General features: G+C 40.0%; 1 protein-coding gene across 6 annotated transcripts in view; it reads left to right on the top strand.

The window, feature by feature from the left end:
• Nucleotides 1-4,237: 4,237 nt before the first annotated feature.
• The window catches only part of Lclat1 (lysocardiolipin acyltransferase 1), a 126,955-nt gene continuing 105,672 nt past the window's right edge, over nucleotides 4,238-25,520 (top strand). For 2 of the 6 annotated variants that reach the window (XM_090337212.1, XM_090337208.1), the window contains exons 1-2: nucleotides 4,817-4,944; nucleotides 7,789-7,917. The gene's annotated coding sequence lies outside the window, so the exon portion shown is untranslated. Of the gene's footprint in view, nucleotides 4,409-4,657; nucleotides 4,792-4,816; nucleotides 4,945-7,788; nucleotides 7,918-25,520 lie in introns of those variants that run through there. The other 4 variants (XM_090337211.1, XM_090337210.1, XM_090337214.1 and 1 more) reach the window with 4 other exon arrangements.

Here is a 25,520-nt window from a genome sequence, read left to right as displayed (position 1 = left end):
CCTCAACCCTCATTTCATGGATATTCTTGCTTGGTCTTTGTTTCTAAAGGAAGCTCCCTAATGGAGGCAGTGATCTGAGATTCTGCAGCTGGATTTCTGAATGGCAATGAGGATCAAGCTCATTGCTAGTTACCACACTACTGTTAGCTCTTGGATACAGGGACACAAGCAAATGGCTCTTGGGGAACCAGAGAAGAAGTTCAGGTGGATAGATACCCCACTGGTGACTGAGAAGTTTGGAGAAGTGACTCACTGAAAGGATTATGGAGATAAAGATCTATTGCTGCAAAGCAACATGTGAGAGGCAGATGGTTTCTTTGGAAGCATTTAGATTGTCATGGTCTATAGTCCAGGCTGAGAATTAGACAGAGCTTTAGCTAAACACAAAGAAGAACTGCAGTGCAGGCTGGATTCTCATCATGGGAGGATCTCCAAAATGTGAAAGTCAAGGTCTTCATAGAGAATGAACCAAACCTTAAGACTTGAGGTGAGGCTATCTTAAACCCTCTGATTGGAGCTGGCCTTTCTGATGTGTAGGAAGACATAGATTCACCTTTACTTGTACTCTACATAAAGACTACTTGTGAATCAAATCTTATCTTGTTCTTTGACAATAAAGAGAGAGAAGCGATTATATGCTATAAGAACTGCAGGACCTTGCTCACAGCATGCAGATTATGCTTTGCATATGCATCCTCAGACTAATGGATTAGGAACAGACCAAATATACAGTGAGTTTAGGTCAATTTAACCAGTCAGAGGCATGTTCCAGAAGCACACTGCTATGTCATAGTATTTAATAACACAAAAAGAACTCCAAAAGTTAATTTTTGAATGGTCTTGATTGCTCTCAGAAGCTACAAGCAGTATATGGCCATATTAAATAAAGTAGAGATGTGAGAACACCCATGACAAAATGTAGATACAGGAATAAAAAAATAAGAAAAGCAAGTATGCTGATGCATTAACCACATAAAACTGGAAAGCTTTTCAGCTAGCTATGATTTTCTGGAGGGCCTAAAGGGCCCCATTCATCAGAGTAATGATAAATGCTGTACTTAGGGGCAACAGTATCATTGAAAAGCTCAGTGGTGTTTGCCTTCTGCAAACCATGGCTGAAGGCTCTATCAGGGACCGTGAAGGATAGTAGTAGTGGAGATGACAGTTTCCTGGACTAGCAGGGACAATTGTGAGATACCATGGCAATCTAATTATCAGGATGGATAGCAAGGTCAAAGTGGCAGCCAGGGGGCCTGACTTAACCTTATGGAGATGTCTGTTAGAAGACAGTCATTCTAGGATCAAGATAAATGGGCAGATAGAAAAGATACTGTCTAATATATAATCTTATAAGATCAGGATGGGTAGAAGGCTGGGGTCAGACATCACTCCAAGAAAAAATCATAATCTTTTGCCTGATTTTAAGACCTGAAGTCTGCTCTCAGACTGAGAATTATGATCTGAAAGAAAAACTATTGTCCATGAAGAAATACCCACATAGCAAATACATAGAGATGCTCCAGTCTTTCTTCAAAGTGATTTATAACCATATATATATTTATTTATTATCACATAACCATGGACTAGGAAAGAGGACTAGCCTGATTTTTTGAGGCATGCTGAATAGAGAATTAATCTTAGCTGCTCAGGTGGTTGATCTGATGATCATAGTTTGAAGCCAATTGGGGCAGAAAAGTCCCATGTGAGACTCTTATCTCTAATTAACGACAAAAAAATCCAGAAGTGGAGCTGCGACTTAAAGTGGTAGAGAACTAGCCTTGATCAAAAGAGCTCAGAGATAGTGCCAAGACTAACAAAGAGAAAGAAAGAAAAAAAGGAAAAAGAAAAGGAAAAAGAAAAGGAGTTGTGGCTATTCAGGGATCCTAGATACCATCCTGTCCCCATCTCCCTTTCCTAATCTTTCACCCTTTCTTCACTCTCCATTAGAAAGAATCATTATCTGAACTGGATTCAGATAATAGTCTTTATCCACTTCCATCCCAGTGGGTCTAGTGGATCCTGTTATCAACCCAGTAGTAGTCTCTGATTTACTGGATGTGGATTTGGGACAAATATACTTAGACGTTTCATTGAACATTGTCCCTTAACCTGCAGAGTAAGCTGATTTAGGCAGAAAGGTCAACTAGAAAGTCCTGGGTCTACATCTTTTCACCCCTCCAAACAAGACTGTACACAGGGATAATCTCATATCCAGGGAAGATAACCCTGTGGGACAGACAACATTCTACTTTTTTTCTGTCTTGCTCTATGGCTATGCTTACTTTTCTGTTTTCTGACATAATACATTCAACAGGATTTGACCATCTGGCATCACTGGTCTACCATATTGAAATATCATGCTAGTCAGATGAGCAAGAAACAGAAGTACTTTGAATACTCTGAGGAGAAACACACAGTCTAGAAGATAAACTTCACAGAAAGTCAAGAGTTTGCTACCTGGACAAAATTTTGAAATGACTGTTCCTAAAAATTGTTTGGAAACACTATTATACTTAGGAGAGATGAGAAAAGGCACAGAGAATTTTTTGTATACACTTTACCACCAAGTTAGCATCGTGTATAAGCATAGAACTTGTAACAAAACAACAAAAAGAGTCCTGCATAATGCTATTATTTAAAGTATGGACCTTATGTGGAAGAAGTTGCTGAATTAGATGCAAAATATCTTTTCTCCAAAAATGAAGGACAAGTTACCTCATCTGATACTAAGAATAGAAGCACAGGTTTAAGAATTCTAACTGGGCATTGACTCAAGTAGCACAGGATTTGAGGAAGCCCTGAGTACAAACCCTAGAATTCCAAAGAAATAGATAGAGCTAGAGTACAGGGGTGGAGGAAGAACGTCAATGAGCCTTTCTTACTCATTTGACATTGCTCTGGAGTCTGGCTACTTCTGGGCCAGACTCAAATCAAGCAACCACCTTGCATGACAGGAGGACAGTCGTCCATCAGCCCTACCTTTTCCCACATCTCAGCATACTGGAGGTATTTGTAGTAGCAGAAAGGTTATTATTCCAGTCATTTCACCATAAATGTTGAAGTGAGGCCCAATGTCACAGGGACATTGACAGCATTGGTTTTTGCACTGGTGTGTCCCCTGGTTGTTTTCATTTTTAACACAATTTTTAGCACATCTTAAGTAAGTGTTTTGAACAAAATTAGAGAACTTGTGAAGCTGATTTAATACAGAAACCCCACATTTGCCAGGATTTGAGGGGGTGGGGCCTTGAAGCTAGTCATCTAAAACCCAGATGATATAAATTCTGTTAAGGGAAGACACTTCATATTTTTGTTTTGCTTTGTTGTAAACTCACTCCACTGGGTTTTGTTGAGTAAATGAATACAATATCTAAATATAAATGAAGTGTTCATTTTTTTTCTTTCTGAGATTTTTAAGTTTTTTTTTTTTAATTATTAAGCAGTTGTAAAATTGGGTTACAATTCTGTATGTTAGGTTATGAGTACAATGATTCTTGATCAGTCAACTCTCCCTTTATTCCCCATTTTATTTTCAAGATTTTTTATTGAGTATTGGTGGAAAGCTAGCAGGCAGAAGCATTGTACAATGCAAAAGGTTTAATTCACCACAGTCCTTACCATTCAGGAGCTCAGTCCATATAAAAGGTAGGAAGGGAGAGAGACTTTCAAAAAGGTTGTATTGCAATTGTGATGGGTGCCCAGAGGAGGGAAAGTTTAGTTAGGGTTTGGAAAATTAGTATTTTGAGCGACTTTTCGAATTCACATGACTGCTGACTTGTCTTTTGACTTTGCCCTCTGACAAGAAAATTGAGACTTGCAAATGAATCTCTAAGATCAATTGCTTATTTTGTTATCAGAGTGATGTATAGAGGGGTTACAGATACAGTTGTAAGGTAGTGTTATTTTCCACTGAGGGAATCTTAAGGGTCGGGAGTCATTAGGTTTCGTGCTGCTTTCTTACCTGCCAGCTTGGAGGGCGGGCTTGTCTGCTCAAAGGCACGCGACTGGAAACTAGGCACTGCCCCTTTAAGGGAGCCTAGGAAGACCAGCACTCAGGGTCGCCCACCTCCGCCAAGGGTGCTCTGCAGGGGCGGGGCCGCCAGAGCAGGGGCGGGGCCCCCAGAGCAGGGGCGGGGCCCCCAGGCGTCGGGCTTCTCCCACGGCCCGGGCCCACGCAGCCAGGACGCCGTTACGTCACGGCGCTCGCAGCCAATCAGAAGGGAGCCCGATGGGACGCATTACTAGGGCGACGGGGCCGGACGCCTCCGCGCCTGGAGATAAATTAGCGGCGGGTTCTACGTGGAGGTGGTGACACCCCGGGGTCCCCGGCCGGCTCACGTGTCCCCTCCCCCCCGCGGCGTCACACGGCGTCCCCTGCCTGTCACAGGTGGGAGGCCGGAGCTATCAGGTGGGGGTTACAGCTCTGGGAAAATGGCGGCGGCGTGGGGACCTCGGCGTCGGCGGAGCGGGAGCGGCCGTTTCCCCTCAGTCCCGGGCCGGCTGCTCTCGAGCCTCGGCCCCCGGTGACGGAGTTGGGGGTCCCGGCGCGGTTGGCAACGTCGCCCGCTGAGGAGAGTGGCTCTCGGGGGCCGGTGGGGGCGTCGGGAGCTGGAGGGCGGCGCGAGCCGGGGTGACCGGGCCGGGGGCCCGTGGGACGGCGGGGGTTGGTCGCCCCGTCGGTGTTGGCGGAAGGCGCCCCCGGGGCCAAGGTGTAGGCCGACCCGGGAACCCCACCGCCGCCGTGCCCCGTTAAGTGCCCTAAGCAGAACCCATCCCCAGCGGCCACACCACGTGCGTGCAGGGACGGACGGGAGCTGTCAAGGCCCGGGGCCCCGCCGTCGTCAGGCCCCGGAGCGGTGCCCGCTTTCTCCGTGCCAGCTGGGGCAGTGCCGCGAAGGGACCAGTGGGCCTTGCCAGGGCCTCTTGTCAAATCTGTATTTAAAGGTGCACCTTAGTGTCTTAATCGATCATTTAAAAGGAAACAATACAGAGATTAGATGCTTACTTTGGTTGGTCTCGGGGCTTCCGTTGTTGTTTGGCTTTCTGTTTCTTCAGGGATTCAGGCGGGTGCCCTCTGGGCATTGCATCTGCCATTGAAACCCATTAATTTTATCTAGGTGCCCCGAATGGCTGGGGATTCGATGGGATGGGGTTGGCTTGAAGCTCAAGGAAAGTACTGAAGGTTGAAATGACAAAGATAAGTGCTGGTGAAGCATTTTCCAAGATCAAGTCCAGTTCGTTCATAACTGTCTCCTATAATGGGCAGAGACGCACAATGGCATGGAGTATAGTTGGGTTACTTTTGTAAAAATCTCACAATGGAAAAGCCCTTTTGCAAAATTGTGTATTTTTGAATTGGTGAATTCTTTATCAGTTTTTCTTTCCCTTTTTGAGTTTCAGTTGGGACATTTTACTTTAGGATAGATAGTATTTATTTCTGTTGTTTTTTTCCTAATACTTGGGATTGAGCTTGGGGCTTTGCATTTGAAGGGCTCATCCACTTGAGCCACACACCCAGCCAGGACACCTGAAGTGACTTTATTGTTCTCTAAGGAGGTTGATTTTTGCTGAGTGTACTGTAATTGAGAGGGCACAGTAGCGCTTGGTATTTCTGGCGTCAGTAACTCCTGTCTCTGGAGTGTCCACTGTGTGTCTGACACTGCAAAAACTAGGCTTTTGCCATTAGCTTGAGCAAGTGTCAGAATTCATCTAAAAGGCTGGCTGCTTACCACAGGAATAAACTAGTTCTAAAGACTTTTCCAAATAGATCTGTGCAGATTTAGTCAGTTTGACCTGAGATTGAGATTTTGTTTGGTTATATTCAAACTCTACCTCTTACAGTAGTTATATTAACTGTCTGTAGGTGCTTTATCTCTGCAGAGGGATTAACATTTCTTATCCTAACAATCTCATTTTGCTATTGTAAGGGAGACAGAATGAGGGTAAATATACAATGACTTAAAGTTTAAAACAGTGATAATAGTTGACACATATACTAAGCACTAATCTGCCAGTCACTATGGGCAAGGACCGATGTAAGTACCAACACAATCACCAAGCAACTTTTGCAGATAAATAGGCACAATGGAGTTAATTTGTCCCAAATCACACAACTATTTTTGTGATTCCAGCCTATGCTCCTTGTTTTTGTTGGTACTGGGTTTGAATTTGGTGCTTTGTACTTGTAAGGCAGGTGTTCTGTCACTTGAGCCATTTTCAGTTTTTATTTATTTTATTTTTTATTTTTTGTCAGTCATGGAGCTTGAACTTTGGGACTCTGGGCCCGGGCTCTGTCCCTGAGCTCTTTAGCTCAAGGCTAGCGCCCTACCTATTGAGTCACAGTGGCACTTTATGTTTTCTGGTGGTTAATTGTAGATAAGAGTCTCACAGACTTTACTGCCTACATTGGCTTTGAACCTCAATCCTCAGATCACAGCCTCCTGAGTAGCTACGATTACAGGCATGAGCCACTGGAGCTCAGCTTGCTTTCCAGCTTTGATCCTTCTCCTTGTGCTGCTAGAATAGCTAAGATCTCAGATTTACACTACTATGCTTGGCTTGTTTGTTGAGTTGGAGGTCTCACTTTTTGCTTGGGCTAGCCTTAAATCTTGATCTTCCTGTTCTCTGCCTCCTGTGTGAGTAGCTGAGATTACAGATGGGATCCACAGTATCCATATATCCTGTATTATTATTATTATTTTTTGTCAGTCGTGGGACTTGAACTCTGGGCCTCGGTGCTGTCCCTGAGCTCTTCAGCTCAAGGCAGCCACCCTACAGCACTACTTCTGGTTTTCTGGTGGTTAATTGGAGATAAGAGTCTCACAAATTTTAGTGCCTGAGCTGGCTTTGAACTTCGATCCTCAGCTCTCAGCCTCCTAAGTAGCTAGGATTACAGGTATGAGCCACTAGCGCCTGGCTACATCCTGTATTCTTAAGCAGACATACTGCGTTTACATACCAATGTATTACCTGCCAGCAGAAAGTATATGGACAGTTTTTTTTTTTAAAGGAGTTTGTTTCTGATTTTTTGGTTGTATTGTAATTGATTCATTCTGTTGACATCTAGCCAGCCAGTGTGGTGAAGTAATAATTACTTTGCTTAGTGGTGTATTAAACTGTTTTTGAAGCCTATTACTTTAAAATAATATTTGAAACAAATTTGACTGAGATGTACCAGGAAGCACAACTAAGTAATTAAGATTTTTAGTTCTGATTAAATTCTTCGAAAGAATACTTCTCCAGGTTAGTTTAAAAAGATTTGCTTTGACATACATCTACTGCTTTCTCCAGTCTTTCAATTCTACAAAAAGATGACATGAATAAAAGTAGCAGTGGCATTCTCTCAGTGAACCTTTTTGGAATAGTTCTGCCCACTCTTTTGGTATGTGATGATTAATTTTTGATCTTAACCTTGAGGAGTCCAAAAGTTGAAAGCTAGTGAAAGAGTAAATGATTGACTATTACAGTGTGCTAAGAACTCAAATACGGTTGTGGGTGCTAAGAGCCTTGGAATCATGCTGCAAGGTCATGTCTGCTGGATGGGCTTGGCCAAAAAGAGGAAGGATGCTTAGCAGTGGCTCTGGAAGAACTGGCTGTTATTAGGAGGAACAGTTATGAAGCCCAATGAGAGAGGGAGAATGGGTCAGGCCAGAGTGTTGTAGGCATTATTGGGAGAGAAGCCAAAGGTTGGGGCTTCTTGGGTAAGACTGTGATTTTATCCTGTGGGCTGTGGAGACTAGATGGGGATCTTCATTAGATGAGTAACACAATCAACATTATGTTCTTCAGAGGTGACAAAATGTCACAGAAAGGCCAATTATGAACAGTGTCATACTCCAGACTGGTTGGTATGAACCAGGACATCAGCTGGAACAAAGCAGAGTTCGGATTACATGGATTTTGAGAGCAGAATGCCAAGTGAGTTGGGTATGAAAAATCCCAGGGTCAGGGAGACAGAACACGTGAACCATTACAGAGAAAGAGAAGGGTTGTTTAGTAATTGTATGCATGGAGATATATTGTTGTTCAATAATTTGGAGAAAAGGTTACAGAACCAGTATTTTTATTTTTGCGTTTTTTTTTTTAAATTTCTTTTTTTGTGACTAGGCTTAATAGGGCTTGGAGTAGCCAAGATAAATTTGAGGAAAATGGGTATTAGAATTCAAGATAAATTTGAGGAAAATGGGTATTAGAATTCTTAAAATTCAATTTTGTTGTTATTAGGTTTTATACAGAAGGGTTACCATTTTATAAGTCAAGTAGTAAGCGCATTTCTTTCTGGCACCATCACCTCTTCCTTTGCTTCCACCCCAGTTTCTCCTCCTGTCCTACAAATTGTATAGGTCATTTTCCACATTGAAATTTTTTTTTAATTCAATGTGCCTATTTAATTTTTTTTGTTTTATGCCTTTTTTTCTTTAGGTAAATATTTTTATTGTTATTTTAAAGGTATATACAGAAGGGATACAGTTATATAAATTAGGTAAAGAGTAAATTTCTTTTTGGACAGTATCACTCCTTCCACATAGTGTATACTAAAAATTAAAAAAAAAAAACCTCAATGTGCCTATTTTTCTTTTTTGTCTTAAGTTTTTTTTCTTTTGGTAAATACTTTTATTGTCATTATAAAGATGAAATACAGAAGGGTTACAGTTACAAAAATCAGGTAAAGAGTACATTTCTCTTTGGATGTCATCTCCCCCTTTACCTTTCCCACTTTTTCCCTCCTGGGACAGGAGTTGTGTAATTCATTTTCAACATAATGTCTAGTGAATACTCCAGATGTATTTGTTTACCTTTGATCCCTCCATTGCTCTGCTCTTTCTTCCCTCCCGTCATGTTTCTTGCCATTTTGTTGTTTTCATGTACACTAGTTGATTCTTTCATTTTCTTGTGTTTACTTAGTCTTCTAGTGACTTTTATTCATTACTGTGTTTTCTAGACTTCGTTTGCTTTTTTCAGATTGTATGCTTCCCTTTAGTATTTGCAGGGCTGGTTTAGTGTTCATGAATTCTTTTAGTTTTTGTTTGTTGTGAAAGGTTTTGGTGTCACTGTCAGTTGTGAACAGTAGCTTCACTGGCAATTGTCATTCAGAGATTGAATTATACCACACCTGGTTCTCTTTTATGTGGAAAAATCTGCAATAATTCTAATCTTTCTGGTGTAATAAAGTTCCCTCTTTCATTTTGCTGCATTTAAAATTCATTCTTTGCTTGTAAGTTCTAAGTTTTCACTATGACGTGTCTAGAACTCTTGATGCCTGTCTGCAGGCGTTTCTGTATGCCTCTATTAGATGGGTGAAATTTTGTCTCTTGAGATTGGGGACATTTTCTGTTATTTTCTTAAATAGGTTTCCAGTACTTTTGAATTTTGAATTCTCCCTCATCTATCTTGAGTACACATAGAATTTATCTTGTGGCCAAATCTGCAAGTTTTTCAATGCCCCTTTGCTATGTCCTGAGTGTTTTTCCAAGGTTTTGATTTTTGGTTCTGATTCCTCTGCCTTATCGTCAACTCCTGATACTCCGCTTTCCATTTCACTTATTCTATTGCCTATGCTTTCAACTCTCCTTTGCAATAGGGAGATAGAGACTTTCCTGTTTCATAGCGCTTTATTGATGTCAGTTCTCAGGATGTTAATTTTGTGTTTGAATGAGGGCTATAATGTTTCTCCATGCCTTTTTGGATGCCTTTCATTTTCTTGGTCATTTCCTCCTTGTATTCTTCTGTTTGTTTTTGGACTTGCACTTTTATTTCATCAGCTAATTCTCTCTTTAGTGGCTCTTTTGTTCTCTCTTTATTCTTTCCACTACCTAGAGTCCTTCCTAGAGTTGTGATTTTTTTTTTTGTTTTTTTTTTTTTTTTTTTTTTGCCAGTCCTGGGCTTGAGCTCAGGGCCTGAGCACTGTCCTTGGACTTTCTCAAGGCTAGAGCTCTACCACTTGAGCCTCAGCACCACTCCGGCTTTTTTGTATGTATATGGTACTGAGGAATTGAACCCGGGCCTTTGTGCATGCTAGGCAAGCACTCTACCACTAGGCCAAACTCCCGGCCCCTAGAATTGTGATTTTTTAAGAGTGGCATGTTTTCTTGATTGATCATGAATTTTGTGTTCTTCCAAAGTAACTTATGCATCTGGGTTCAGGGTTTGTAGAGGTTAAGATTAGGTATTAGGTTCAGATGCTCTGGCCTTTTGGTTTTCTTGTGGATGCTGTGCAATTGGTGTCCCCTGAATAAATGTGGGAAGGCTTTTGGGTCCACCTGGGTGCTTTTGCTGGCCATGAGGTATGGGAAGATACACAGATGCTTTTTCTGCCTAGTTTGGCGTGAACCATGGTGTTATGGGCTGTTGTTGGCATGCTGTGCTAAGATGTTAAAGCAGATGTTTGGGGTCAACTGAGATCCGCAATACTGCTGGTATCCCACAATGTAAAGTATAGACAGGCCTTTGAGGGTTGGCTAGATGTAGACCACAGGAGCTATGGGTGGTGTCAATCCGTATAGAGATGCTCTGGCTGGCTTTTGAGACTGCTCTGGATGCAGCCCTCAACTCTGGGCAGTGGCTTTTTGTGAGCATGTCCACATAAGTACTTTTGGGTCTGGCAGGATGCAGGTCCACCCACCATTACACTCTTGGGCACTTGTAGCATTCTGTTCAGGGGTGTCTAGTTAGGTTTGGGTAGGTGCTGTCTCCGGTGCTATATGGGGTATTGTTCCTCTTGTGGACGAATGGATCATATAGGCTATGCACAGACCAACAGCAGGGTGCTGGCAGTGTCACACATGGGGATGCATGCATGAGCTTTTAGGGACCCCTCTCTGTTTCCATTTGCCATCCTTAGAGGTTCTCACTTAGGCCCTTCCCTGATTTAGAGGCCCCACAATGCTTTTGCCAGGATTAGAGACACTATTGTTGTTCAGGCATTAAGGGACCTGTCAAGATCTTTCCCAGGGTGAGGGCCGCCCTGTGTCTGCTGGTGGTGTTAGGGTCCCCCAGAGACTGTTCCTATTGGGGCTCCCACTGAGGCCATTGCTGGGATTAAGAGCCCACATTTTACCGAGTTAGGGCACAGATGTCTGAAATTGGAACCTTTTGGCCCTAGGTCTCCAGTTCTGGGTAATGCTGATTGAAGGCATGTCTTTCCCTCAGCCCTGAGGGCTGAGCTGAACAGTGGGACTCTGCTTTGAAGCACTACTTTTTTTTTTTTTTAAATCTTCAGGCACTGGTATGGGCCAGAACTTGTGGAGTCTCTGAGTATGAGCCACAGGCTTTATCCTGGGTTTCTCCCACCCAATCTCTGAGGCAACTGGGTAGTGGCTGAATCTTCCCTTGCCTGGTATGGGCTGAGACTGATGCCATCGTTTGAGTGCTGAGCATCGAACTTTGTCTCTTGTCCCCTACTCACCTCAGTGCCACAATGTGAAGGAGGTTAAACCCTCATTTTCTTCGTGCAGGTTGAGACCTATGCAAGTCTCTGGGTTTACACTTCACCCCCACTTTACTATGTCTCAAGTTGCTTCTGAGCCAGGGATTGAGTTCTTCCCCAGAACTTCTCACTGGTCATTTGGGGGTAGTAAGTGCCTGACTCGTGGTGTTTGGTTTTGCTTGGGGTGTCCTTCCTCGGTTTTGTCCGTGAAGTCTTTTTCTCTGTTGCATTGCAGCTGCTGTCTTGTTCCGATCAGAGATCTGCACTGAGATAAGGGCTGTTCACTGTAGTAGGCTTCCCAAAGTGTAGGTTTTTACCAGATGTGGTTTCATTCTGAGTGGGCTCTTCACTGTGCAGATAGCAATGCCACGTTGCCATCTATGCAGAGCTGCACGCTGAAGCCTGGTAGGTAGCAATTGGACCTGGTTATGTGAACTTGTTGCTTTTATTGTTAATTTTTCTCCTCTTTCTGAGTTACAAGTTCTGGTGTTTCTTGATTGGCACTACACTGACTGCTTGCCTTTCTCTGACATCCACTCTTGATTTCCAGGTTAGAATTTTGTATTTCTGATTACACAGACAGAGCTCTAGTATTGACCTGTCTATAGCATGCCATCTTTGATCATCTCTGTAGTGTATACTGAAATTTTTCTACCATTAGGTTCTTAATACATTTGTATAGAAGTAATTAGTTATTGTCTTTCTCAGTAACCTGAATTGGCTTTGAACTTGAGATCTTCCTGCCTGAGTCTCCCCCTTGCTGAGATTATAGACATACCACCAGACCCCCTTCAGAAATGATTTTAATACTGAAGTAGTCACTAACAGATGATTTAATTTTAAAACTGATTAAACGTCTAAAACACTAGAATTATTACTTAATCAGATATGAACACAGTGAAAATAAACTTTGAGAGCACATTTTCCAGGGTTTCATTTATTTTAGCATTGCTGAACACAAACACAAATCAAAGAACTAGTAGTAAAGTTAACAGAGCAGAGTCCATTATAGGACTCAGAAAGCATTGACCTTCAACATGATTGACAAGGGTGCCTTCAGATTTATTAAGAATGTTTTTCTGTCTAAAGACATGGTTAGCAGAAAGAATTAAAAATTGTAATTCAAATGTCTGACCAAGGACTTGTGGTGTGTGTGTGTGTGTGTGTGTGTGTGTGTGTGTGTGTGTGTGTGTGTTCAATATTCGTAAGAAAAAAATTCAGTTAATGCTTAGAAGTATCCAGGTGCAGTGGCTCATGCCTGTAGTACTAGCTACTCAGGAGGCTGACATCTGAGGATCATGGTTCAAAGCCAACATGGCCACTAAGATCCGTGAGACTTACCTCCAGTTAATCACCAGAAAACTGGAAGTGGCACTGTGACTCAAGGGGTAGGAGGGTAGCCTTGAGCTGAAGAGCTCAGGGACAGTGCCCAGACCCAGAGTTCAAGTCCTATGACCAGTAACAACAAAAAAATACATAGAAGTCTTGAACAGTCACTTGAAATGGCCAATTTGTATATAAAAAGATTCAACATTATTAGTCAACAGGGAAAAACAAAACAATAATAAGACTGTACAATATTCTTTTTTTTTTTTTTTTTTTTTGCCAGTCCTGGGCTTGAGCTCAGGGCCTGAGCACTGTCCTTGGACTTTCTCAAGGCTAGAGCTCTACCACTTGAGCCTCAGCACCACTTCTGGCTTTTTTCTATGTATGTGGTACCGAGGAATCGAACCCGGGTCTTCATGCATGCTAGGCAAGCACTTTAACCACTAGGCCAAACTCCTGGCCCCTGTACAATATTCTTACCTTCCATTCATGTATAGTCATAATTGTTTCTCTTTTAATACTCTTAAATGCTCCATTATATCATTTTGAACTTCATAAATATTGCTAGGTTCCTTTTTTTTCCTAACAAGATCTTTATGTATGCAACACATTATCCTCCATCCTCAGCTTCCTAAATACTGAGACTATAGATGTCTACTACTGTGACCCATCATACCTGGCTAAACTTACATAGTTTTGTAAATACAGTTATTCATTAAGACCAGTTGGTTAAAGGAAGAGTTATATTTGTTTTATTCTCTATGAATGAAAGAACAGCAGAGAAGCAGCATTGAAATGATCTGCAGTAGCCCATGCAATGCTAGAGTGGCCATATTTTACTAATTCATTTGTAGTGGTAATAAAATTAACAAAGTTTTCATTTCTCTTTGCTTTAGCTGAGTAACTTACTAGAAGTCAGACTTAAATATCACTGGTTCCTCCCTTTCCTACTGAGATAAGTAGTTCTTATCTATTGTGTAGGCTAATCTTCAGAAAATGGAATCTACTTTGGATGTGATTGTTCCCACAGCTGTATTTATCTTTTTGTGTAGAATTTCTTTATATATAAATAATACACTGTGATGCCAGGCTCCCTGTACACTTCTGCAATTCCAGCTGGGTTGAAGATAGGAGGATTACAGTACAATGTGATCCAGGGCAAACTCAGTCAGGCCTTACCTGAAAAGTAAACTTAAGAAAGTGAAAAAATTTGGCTGGGGATTGGCCTGAATTCAAACTATAATATAGTTTGTGTGTGTGCATGTGTGTATGTGTGTGTATGTTTGTATGTGTATGCGTATGCTTATTTGATGGTGTGTAATGTAGATTGTCAAGGTTTCCACATACAGAATGAAAATATGAAATGCTTTTTGTTGTTCTCACCTGTGAAATGATTAATTTCCCTTACCTCTTCCCTTCAGGGATTTTCTTTTGTCACCTGTGTGTCAATTCCTTTCCTGGTTGAAATTTACCTTTGTCTAGGAGCATTGCTGTTAGAGAAGCAAATCCAAGGACCTGAATAGTGCTAGTATTTCAGACTTCCTGTCTCCTGAGAGTCTGTAGGACATGTGATGGGCTGTCATCATCAGGTTAACACAGTCCCTGACTTCCTGGTTGTCCAGTAGAAATTGAGTCAGTTATATTTCAGTGTTTTATTTCTGTGGACCTTTACAACCACTTTACACCAAGACTATCTGACTAGGGTAGCACATTATCCCAAATTTTGTGTTCTTTATTTTGTCTTTTTTTTTTTTTTAAATTGCTGGTCCCAGGGCTTGGAACTCTGTCCCTGAGCCTGTTTGTGCTCACGGCTAGTGTCCTACCACTTGACCAGTAACACCACTTCTAGCTTTTTCTGAGTAGTTTATTGGTGATAAGAGTCTCATATACTTTACTGCCTGGGCTGGCTTTGAACCTCAATACTCAGATCTCAGTCTTCTGAGTAGCTATGACTGTAGTTATTAGCCACCGCTATGCAGTTATTTTTTATTTTGTTGGTCAGTCAGTCGGTTGGTCACAGGAGCTTGAACTCAAGGACTGATTACTGTCCCTAAGATCTTTTGCTCAACTCTAGTACTGTACCACTTTGAGCCACAGCTCCACTTACAGTTTTCTGGTGGTTAATTGCAGATAAGAGTCTCATGGCCTTTCTCGTCTGGAATGAATTTGTTCTTCAGAACTTAGCCTCCTGAATTGCTGGGATGATAGATGTGAGCCACCAGTGCTGGCTTATTTTGTATTATTTTGCCATGTTCACAGGCTGTGAAAGACTAAATAGGGATTTTCTTCTAGAAAGTTGACAACAGTTTATTTATTTATTTTTATTTTTTTGCCAGTCCTGGGCTTAAGCTCAGGGCCTGAGCACTGTCCTTGGACTTTCTCAAGGCTAGAGCTCTACCACTTGAGCCTCAGCACCACTTCTGGCTTTTTTTCTATGTATGTGGTACCGAGGAATTGAACCCGGGTCTTCATGCATGCTAGGCAAGCACTTTAACCACTAGGCCAAACTCCCGGCCCCAACAACAGTTTATTTTCCATAATTTGTGATACTTCTTAACCGAGCCATGGAACATACTTTCTATAAGCAGTACTGTAAAAGTTTGGGGTAAGTCTTTGCATGTTTCCATGCTTCAGGTTTTCCTTGGTGTTCAGATATGCAGAGATGTTTGAGTTGATCATAATTGTTCCTGTTTATGCTCATTGTGGAAATATTTTCTGCTTGTTTGAAAACCTCTTTGGAGAGTAAATATTTATTTCTGTAAATATGTATTTTAAGCTCCTTCTTGATAGAAAATGAAATGATGTGCATCTGTCAAAGAACATAACCAGCATTTCTGTTTAGCTCTTGATCATGTGAATCTTTAGGTTAAGAATTAAGTACCATTTTGTTTATAGTCCAGAATATTAGTGGAATGTGTACCAGAGTTTTATGTTGCATTTTAAAAAAAAATTTGCTATAGGCAGTAACCTGCTTTTTATTTGACTCCTATAGGGCAGATACTGATATAAGTGACACAGTTGGCTTGTTGTATCCCCTTGGAACACTGAGGGAGGGGGAGGGGATTTTGTCTGTGCGTACAATTCTGAAAACAAACTTTGGCCTTGCTCTCTCACATCTCTAGGCTCATAGTTCCAATGTTGCCAATGCCCATTTGAAATCCTTGGCCAATCACCTTCAGCCTCAACTCGGCACTGTCCTGACAGGACATGTGTATTTTTTCTATTTGTCTGGGCTTAAACCTTAATAGACAGTTTTGGCCCCTCCTCCAGCCCTTTTTCTATTGCTGTTTCATAATGCTTTTTTTTTTGTTTGTATTACTTTAATAATCTGTTTGTTGGTTTCTAAGTAATATCTTACTTTTATTGTATATGTGATCCTAATTTTTGCCTGAGCTGGCTTCAAACTGCAGTTCTATCTCTGCTTCCTAAGTAACTGGATTATGGGCATGTGGCATCACTCCTTGGACCCTAAGCCCTTAAATAGTTTATTTAAAGTTTTGTTTTGTTTTGTTTTTGCCAGTCTTGGGCTTGAGCTCAGGGCCTGAGCATTGTCCTTGGACTTTCTTAAGGCTAGAGCTCTACCACTTGAGTCTCAGTACCACTTCCAGCTTTTTTTCTATGTATGTGGTACCGAACAATCAAACATGGGTCTTCGTGCATGCTAGGCATGTACTCTACCATTAGGCCAAACTCCCGGTCCCTGGTTTTTTTTTTTTTTTTCTTTTAATCTCTCATGGGACTTGAACTCTGGGCCTGGGCACTGTCCCTGAGCTCTTCAGCTCAAGGTAACTGCCCTACCCCTTGAGCCATAGGGCCACTTCTGGTTTTCTGGAGATGAGTCTCAGGGTCTTCAGTGCCCCGGCTGGCTTCAAATGGCGATCCTCAGATCTCAGCCTCCTGAGTAGCTAGAATTACAGGCCTGAGCAACTGGCACCTGTTTCACAATCCTCATTTCTAAGAACTCTTGGGTTCTGCTGGCTGGAACCTGAAAGAGTCTTCCATCTTCTTCTTGTGTTTTCAGGTTGGGGACAGAATGGTGTTGAGAGCAAAAGTCTCTACCATATTAATCCCTTTTAATCCTCCTAGTTAGTCCAACCCTCTCCTGCTTAGTACCAACCCTTGGACAGAGCCTGTTTCTCATTTCTCTTTCTCTGCTCCCTTCCCCGCACCCCCACGCTGACCAACAGCTTTCATTAAGATTCTTTATTCTATTTCATAGATACTTGGAATGTATTAGCAATGACTGCTGGATTTCTTAAGGACAGGGCATGAGGCCTCTCCCTCTTACTGGACCTTGCCCTCTGCATTTCTCATTTGGGTGTAGTTGTGTAAGTGTATTACCTCTGCAGATTCCTGAGAATTGTAGTGAAGTTTTGAGATTTTGGGGACCTCTGGATTTGCAGTCAAGTGTGACATTATTGTGGAAAACTTGGGGACATCTACAGAGACAGAACTTTTGTGTGGACCTTGCTCCATACTTGTGGGATCTGATTGAATGGCAGAAATGAAGTGACTTGTAGGGCACTTACTTGGTGTCATGAACTTGGTATCAGAGTAGTGTGCCTGCCTCTGTCAGTCATTGTGGTTAGTGTGCTACATGCATGATTTCATATAATGCCACAGTGAGGTAACTGCTTTTATCACCCTGTTCTTCAGGTAAGGAAAGCAGAGTCATGATTTGCCCAGGATCTTCTTGTTGAAGAACTCAGTGCCTTTTTACCAGGAAGTCTTTTAGTCCTTTATGTTGAGTTAATTGCTTTTCTTTTATAAATGTTACTACTTTCCTCTATTGTGTGTAGTAAGAATTTCCTTTTCTAAGCTAAAGGCTTATCACATTCCCCCCTCACCCCCATCTTTTTTTTTTTTTTTGTGCCAGTCCTGAGGTTGAGCTCTGGGCCTGGGGCCTGAGCAGTGTCCTTGGACCTTCTCAAGGCTAGAGCTCTACCATTTGAGCCTCAGCACCACTTCTGGCTTTTTTTTTTTCCTGTGTATATAGTACTGAGGAATCAAACCTGGGTCTTCGTGCATGCTAGGCAAGCACTCTGCCACTAGGCTAAACTCCCCCCCCCTACTTTTTAAAAATTTAATATTTCGCTATGTTGGTCAAGCTACAGGAAAGTTGAAGTCAACAATCATTCTAATCTTCCTCCCTTGGTCTCCTGAATGCTGGGATTACAAGTGTGTTCTGTTAAACTCAGCTATAATTTCTGAGCTCAGAAACTTTTAGTTGTTCTTTTACTGCAAGATAAAATCCATCTCCTTAGGCAGCCATTCAAGGAACAAACTGACACCACCACCCTTGTCTTTATGTGGAACAAAACAAACCCTTACCGTGTTTTTTTGGATAGGTCACTCCATTTGTATCTCCAGGAGTTTTGTTAGAGATGAAACATGTGTGTTCCAGCTCCTTGTAAAGTATAATTGGAAAGTTAGAATGTAGGAAAAGAATGTTGGTATAAAAACAGCACATGCTAACCAACTGAGTAGTAATTAAATATTTCTTGAGTTAAAAGGGAGAACAACTTCATGGAACAACAGGTATAATTTGAGTGTGGTCTTGAAGAGAGGGTAGCATTTTGAGGATTGTGGTGGTGGAAAGGACTTTTTTATTTTTTTGCCAGTCTTGGGCTTAAGCTCAGGGCCTGAATGCTGTTCTTGGATTTTTTCAAGGCAAGAACTCTACCAATTGAGCCTCGGCACCACTTCCAGCTTTTTTCTATGTATGTGGTACCGAGGAATTGAACTGGGTCTTCATGCATGCTATGCAAGCACTCTACCACTAAGCCAAACTCCCGGCCTGGAGAGGACTTTTATAGGCAACAAGAACATGAGTAAAAAGGAACGGAAGGGACTGTTATGTATTTAGTAACTTTTGGTCCCAGTGAATACTTTCTCTTTGTCTGGAGGGAGCTTTCCTGAGACCAAGATGTATGCCCTGCCTCAAAATGGGTTTTGAAAAGCAGATTGTTTTAGCTCACTGATTTTATGTCTGATACTTGTTCTTACAATTGCTTGGAGCAACCTGAAAGCTATTTTATAACCAACCAATGATAAGATTGAGTGAACATGTTGATTAATTATGATTTTATCAAAAGTTACCTTTAAAAAACATTTTAAGGCCCCATTTCTGGGATTTTAGTCTAGGCATGGGTGCTATCCTTGAACTTTCATGCTCAAGGCTAATGCTCTACACTTGAACCACAGCTTCACATTTAGCTTTTTGCTAGTTAATTGGAAATAAGATTCTCACAGACTTTCCTGTCCAGGCTGGCTTTCAACAGCAGATCTCAATCTCAGTCTCCTGAGTCATTAGGGTTACAAGCATGAGCCACTGACATCTGGCTTAAGAGTTAACTTTTTACATATTATTGAGCTCACCAAAACAAATTTTAAATAATGAAAGTTTAAAAACACTTTTAGAGCCAGGCGCAGTGGTTCATGCCTGAAATCCTAGCTAATCAGGAGGCTGAGACCTGAGGATTTTAGTTCAAAGCCAGCTGGGTACTAAAGGCCATGAGAGTTTATCTCCAATTAACCACCAGAAAACCGGAAGTGCTACTGAGGCTCAAGAGGTAGGGTGGTAGCCTTGAGCTAACGAGCTGAGGGATGGTGCCCAGGCAGAGTTTTAGCCCCATGACCGACAAAAACAATAGCAACAACAACAAAAAATAAGCCATACTTTTAGTTGTGGAACATTGGAATAAATTTGTTTAAAGTAACATGTCTGTAAGGCGCATGGTATCCTTAATATGTGGCAATTAAATCCAAAGAGTACGAGAGCGAGGACTCAATAACTGCATACCCAAAGCTATGGACATGGTAATGGAAATACAAACATAACTATATAGACATAAAAACCTATGACTCTATAGACATAATGTTTTATTCCATAAATTAATATGTTTCTATGACATACAAACCCTTAGCCTAATTTTGATTAAGTTCTAAATACTAAGTCCCAGTGATTGTAATTAGAGAATCCCTCCTTGAACACTTGTTTGTTAAACTTGTCATTTAAAATATGATGTAAACATAAGCCATATAATGAATGTTGTTCTTAAGGTACTAGGTTATCTCTCATCACTTTTGCTGTCCCTTGGTTATCTCATATTGTTACTCTATCTCACTTTGTTACCTGATATATCGGATATATTTGTATTTGGTTATTTGAAATTGGATAGGGAACGGGGGAAAACAAGATGAGGGGTGGGGGTGTGGGGGAGGGAAATGGGGACCAAGACATGTGATAGGGTATCAATGTATGGAATTAATGCTCCATCTATCTGGCAAATATCATGTAACCCTTCTATTAATTACAATAAAAATATATGAAAAAAAAGTACCATGTCTGTAGGTTGGATAAGTCCTGATAAAGAATAGTTTTCAGAAATCTTCTTTGTTCATGAACTTAATTCAATTAATGTAGTGGTGCTAGGGATTGAATCCAGGACCTGGGCACACTGAATTACATCCTCAATTTGGTATACAGTTTAGTATTCTATTTAAAAAAATTTATTATAGTGTCAGGATTTTCCCATGTCAGATTATATATTCTGAAAAATGTAGCTTCTATTAATGTATTATCATATATTAAGATTTTCAGTATTTTTATTTCTTTTTTATAAATTCACTGACTATTTTATAAAGTTGCTTTTTAAACTTCATTATATCATGGTTAACTTTCTAAATGACAACTTACATTATATTTTTTATAAGTGGCTGTATAAAATTATATGGGTATTTATCATCTAGCCATTTTCTCTATTGATGATGATTTTTCTAATTCTAATTTACACATACCTCTTTTAGGGCCTGAGACATGCTAGACAAGTGCTCTACTACTGAGTTACAACCCTGGCCAAAGCCCAGCCATCAGTGAGCATTTTATTTTATTTTTTTTTTGTGGTTCATGGGGCTTCAATTCTGGGCCTGGGTGTTCTTGAGCTCTGCAGCTCAAGGCTACTGCCCTACCCCTTGAGCCACAGCTCCATTTCTCGTTTTCTAGTAATTAATTGGAGATAAGAGTCTAATGGTCTTTAGAGCCCGGGCTGGCATGATCCTCAGATCTCAGCCTTCTGAGTAACAAGAATTATGGGCGTGAGCCACCGTGCCCAGCATCAGTGAACATTTTTTATACATAGATCTTTTTCTTTATTTTATGAGTATTATTATCAAAAAGACTAGAATGAAAATATTGGGTAAAAATGTACATACATGGACTGAGAATGTGGCCTAGTGATAGAGTACTTGCCTTGTATGCAGGAATCTCTGGGTTCCTTAGTACCACATATACAGAAAAAGCCAGAAGTGGCACTGTGGCTCAAGTGGTAGGTGCTAGCCTTGAGCAAAAGAAGTTCAGGATCAGTGCCTAGGCCCTGAGTTCAAACCCTAGGACTGGCAAAAAAAAAAATGTACATTAAATTTTTTGTTGTTGTTTTTAGTTTTTTTCTCTATGCCTTTTAAAAGAACACTATCTAGGGCCGGGAGTTTGGCCTAGTGGTTAAAGTGCTTGCCTAGCATGCATGAAGACCCGGGTTCAATTCCTCGGTACCACATACATAGAAAAAAGCCAGAAGTGGTACTGAGGCTCAAGTGGTAGAGCTCTAGCCTTGAGAAAGTCCAAGGCCAGTGTTCAGGCCCTGAGCTCAAGCCCAGGACTGGCAAAAAAATAAAAATAAAAAAAAAAATAAAAGAACACTATCTGTTTATGCTCCTAGCAGCAGTGCTGAATCCTTGCTTCTCTAATGTTTTCCAGAAGACATTGTCATTTAAATCATGATATAACATTGCCTCAATTTGATTTTTGTTTTATATCTTTTCATATGGGACTATTGGATTTTTTTGTCCATTTTTATATTTGATGCTAATGTTTAGTGCTTTTTTATATGTAGCTCCGCATTCATCTGGAATCTATTTTAATTTCATGGAATTAAAATGCTCAATTCTGGAGGAGATTCAAGGGCTAGTGGGCCTTGAAATTGTCTGGAAAAATTTAGTGGATAAAAATAAATTTTGCTGCCTTGGAAAGTAGTTTGTTTCAAATTTATTTAAAAACTTAGTTTAGTATTATTCAGCTTTGTAAAGTATGTTGATCATAAGAAAATCCTGCCAAGAAAGAGACCCTCCCCCCATAACCCTCTTACTAAAATACAAGGGAGAGAAATCTTGTTTTAAAAAATTTATTAAGTATGCATGTTCAGTTGCATGCATATAGTTGGTTCAGAAGAAGCTATACATTTTGATCCAAACTGTTCTTTCTTTTTTTTTGTCCTAGTCTTGGGGCTTGAAATTAGGGGCTGGATGGGCTGTCCCTGATCTTTTTTTTTCAAGGCTAGTACTCTGCCATTTGAGATATAGCTCCACTTCTGCTTTTTTGGTTGTTAATTATAAGTAACAGTCTTATAGATTTTTTGCCTGATTGGTTTTGAGCCTTGTTTATCAGATCTCAGCCTCCTGAGTAGCCAGTTTTACAAGTGTAAACTAGTGGCACTAGATAATAGACAAAATTTCTCTTGTATTCTTGATTTTCTTAATTCTTTTTTATATGCCTGATGAGAGTCTAGATTAATTTCAGTGAGATTGTTTGCATTGCCCAGGAAGATTAATGACATTCTAACATTCTAAGAGTAAGATTATCTTATTCTTTTTTTCTTGAGTGTCTGGGGATCGAGTTGAATTCAGACAGTTGAACTTGCTAGACAGATAGTCTGTTGATTAAACCATACCCCTTGTTTTTGTTTGTTAATTTTGAGATAGGGCCTTTTACTTTCTGCATGGAACACTGTCTACATTTGATGGTATTTGTAGCTGGAATGACAGGTCTGTGTCACCATACCTAGTGTCTTTTGTAGAGATAGAATTTCATGGACTTTTCCCACATGTGCTGGCCTTGGACTACCATCTTTATGATCTTAGACTTCCAAATAGTTGGGAAACAGGGGTGAGCCACTGGCCTCCAACAGAATTATTTAATTCTTAACCAAAGGTTTGACCTATTTGGGTGTTGAGGAGAATCCTTGTGGTAGATTGAAAATAGGTCTTTAAAGGACTCAAATCGTAATCTTGTGTACTGTTACTTTATAGAGTAAAGGTCTTTGTAATTAAATTGAGAATTGAGGCTGGTACAATTACCCTGAGTTGAATAAATGTATCCTAAAAACAATCATATGTATCCTTATAGAGGGGAGGCAGAGGGAGAAGAAGAGGCAGCATGACCATAGAGGGAGATTGGGATGGTAAGGCACAGGAATTCTGCTAAGTGGTAGGGACAAGACAGATTCTTGATATCAGACTTTCATCTTCTAGCACTAGACAATAACTTTCTGCTGTTTTAAGCCATCAAGAACTTCATTGCTGCAACTATCGGAAACTACTATTTGCCTGATGGGAGAAGAGGGCTACCCACCTTTTTCCTTTTATTAAAAATAATTTCATTTTATTTATCCTTATATTAATTATTAAGTAACAACATTTGGCTTTTGTCTTGTCCTTGTAATTTATTATCACCTATTGGTCTTATTGCCGAGTAATAGCTTAAACACCACAAAAATGTCTTTAAAGGTCTTTGGGAGGTGAAGATTGGGACTTAGTTATAAAAATAAATGTGTGTTAAAGGTTTGTTTAACTCACAGTCAATGAGGGAATCAGGCAAATGGTTAGCTGGTTCAGAGGAAAAGTAAAATAACCTATAAATTTATATGTAGTAAAAGAATATTGAAATGGATTGCACATGGAGACAAAACTGGGAAGGAGGTCCTGACAGAAACTAGGAAATCAATCAAATCTACCTAGCAACATAAGGTAAAATAGCTTTTATAGTAAAGAGTCCAATAAATTGTAAGCAAATGTGATAATTGGTATATGTCATGATTTTTTTTTTTTGTGCATGTTATTATGAATAACGGTAGGTGTTAGAGGATTGAGTTCAGTTGTACTCAATCCTCTTGGAACCTGATGAATTTTTATAGTTGTACCATTATGTTGTTAAGACACAACAGGCATTTTAAAATAATTCAGTTCTAAAATAATTTTAGTAATTGATTGTTTATAGCTTTGGGTTTGGATTTTTCTTGTCTTATAGAAATTTATAATTTTCCCTTCGGTACCATCTTTTTTTCCCCCAGTTGCTGTTGATGACTTATAGTCAGGCTGTAAAGGAGAATGACAAATGCTATGTTGTTTTGTATGCTTTTCTCTTACAAATTTAGGATTTTCATGACCTCCCAACTTATCAGTCTTCATTTTAATTTCTTTTGAGCATTTCAGTAAATGATAAATGACTTTAAAATTAACATGCATATTTTGTACAACTGGGCCCAGTATATCTGTTAGAGTAAATATTGAATAATTCATTTTTAATGGCTATATCTGGTATAATTTCTCTTGATAAATGTTGCCCCCTAGTGAATTCATCTTTCTAGATACACTCTTGAGAGGCAAATCATTACAGTAAAATCTTCAGAAAAAACTTTCTAACAATATGTACCTAAATGCTTTGTTAAAATGGCAAGTTTCTGTCCGACAATCCCCAAAATGTCTTAAATTAATGAAGTTATTCTAGATAAGGTATAAAATATATATATTTTTTTTCTTGTCAGCAGTGGGGCTTGAATTCTGGGCTTGGGCACTGTCCCTAAGCTCTTCAGGTCAAGGCTACCACTCTACCAACTTGAGCCATAGGACTACTTCCTTCTAAAATCCTTGAGCTTCAAGGTTCTAGGTACAATATAGGCCATTAGTCCTTAGCCAGCAGGTATTAAGCTTTCACTTAGTGCTTAGCACTTTGTGTTGTGAGGGTTGCTAAGTCATTCATGTGAGTTCAAGTAACATAAATCAGTATGGGGAGAATAATTAAAACTAGCCTTTATGGAACACATACTCTGTTCTAGAGATTCTCAAAACAGTTGCTTTGTCATTTAATTCTCAAAATAGTCCTAATGCAAATTTGGTTTTCCTGGTGCGTAAACCAAGATATTGAGAGGTTAAATAGTTTGCATATGGTCATATAGTAAGTGGTAGAACTAGGACCAACTTATGTAAAATAATAGTGGGTAGGTTAAGGTAGTGTTAAACGGTTTACATCTCTCTAATGGGATATTTAGGTGTTTGAACCAATGCAGCTCTAATTATATTAGATCATATTTTCTTAAGACTGTGGTTTCTGGTTAGCTTCAATCATAGAAATGGTTGTTTAATAATTTGTATCTATAGATTGCTCTTAGTTTTCAGCATGTAGGTGTTTATTTTAAAGATGTATTTGACTGATGTGTTGATTCATTCATCCTACGTTACTTGCTTTAAAACATTCATTATTTGTAATCTAGAGAATCTGCTCTCATTCGATTGCCTAAGATTTCTTGGAGGGAAGTCATGGCTTTTAGATTTCTTATGTCTTTCAAAGCCATTTATCATTCTCTCCCATTGGATTTTCAAGGATATAGTAGCTGTTGTCCTTTTAGATTTCATCACTAAGTAGAAATTGACTTTTCTATTTGTAGGTAAATTAATTTCATCAAATTAGAGCTAGGTTTTTATATTTTAGATTGACATTTTGTGTTGTGCTTGAGTCAGTATTATATAGAGACAATTTAAGATAATTTTTCAGTCTAATCTTCTGAAAGATAAGGTGAACCTTCAAGAACACGGGTATTATTATAGATTGTGACATACAAGGTAGGTATTTTTTGAAATACTCCATGAAATCTTCTTGTTTCCATTTGTGAAACCATTTTGTGTGTGTGTGAGCTGGAGATTTATATATAGTCAGTAA

This window comes from Megascapheus bottae, chromosome 7, assembly GCF_031878675.1.
Source record: "Megascapheus bottae isolate mThoBot1 chromosome 7, mThoBot2.hap1, whole genome shotgun sequence".
Taxonomy (NCBI): Eukaryota; Metazoa; Chordata; class Mammalia; order Rodentia; family Geomyidae; genus Megascapheus; species Megascapheus bottae.
This window is presented reverse-complemented; position numbering and strand designations above follow the sequence as displayed.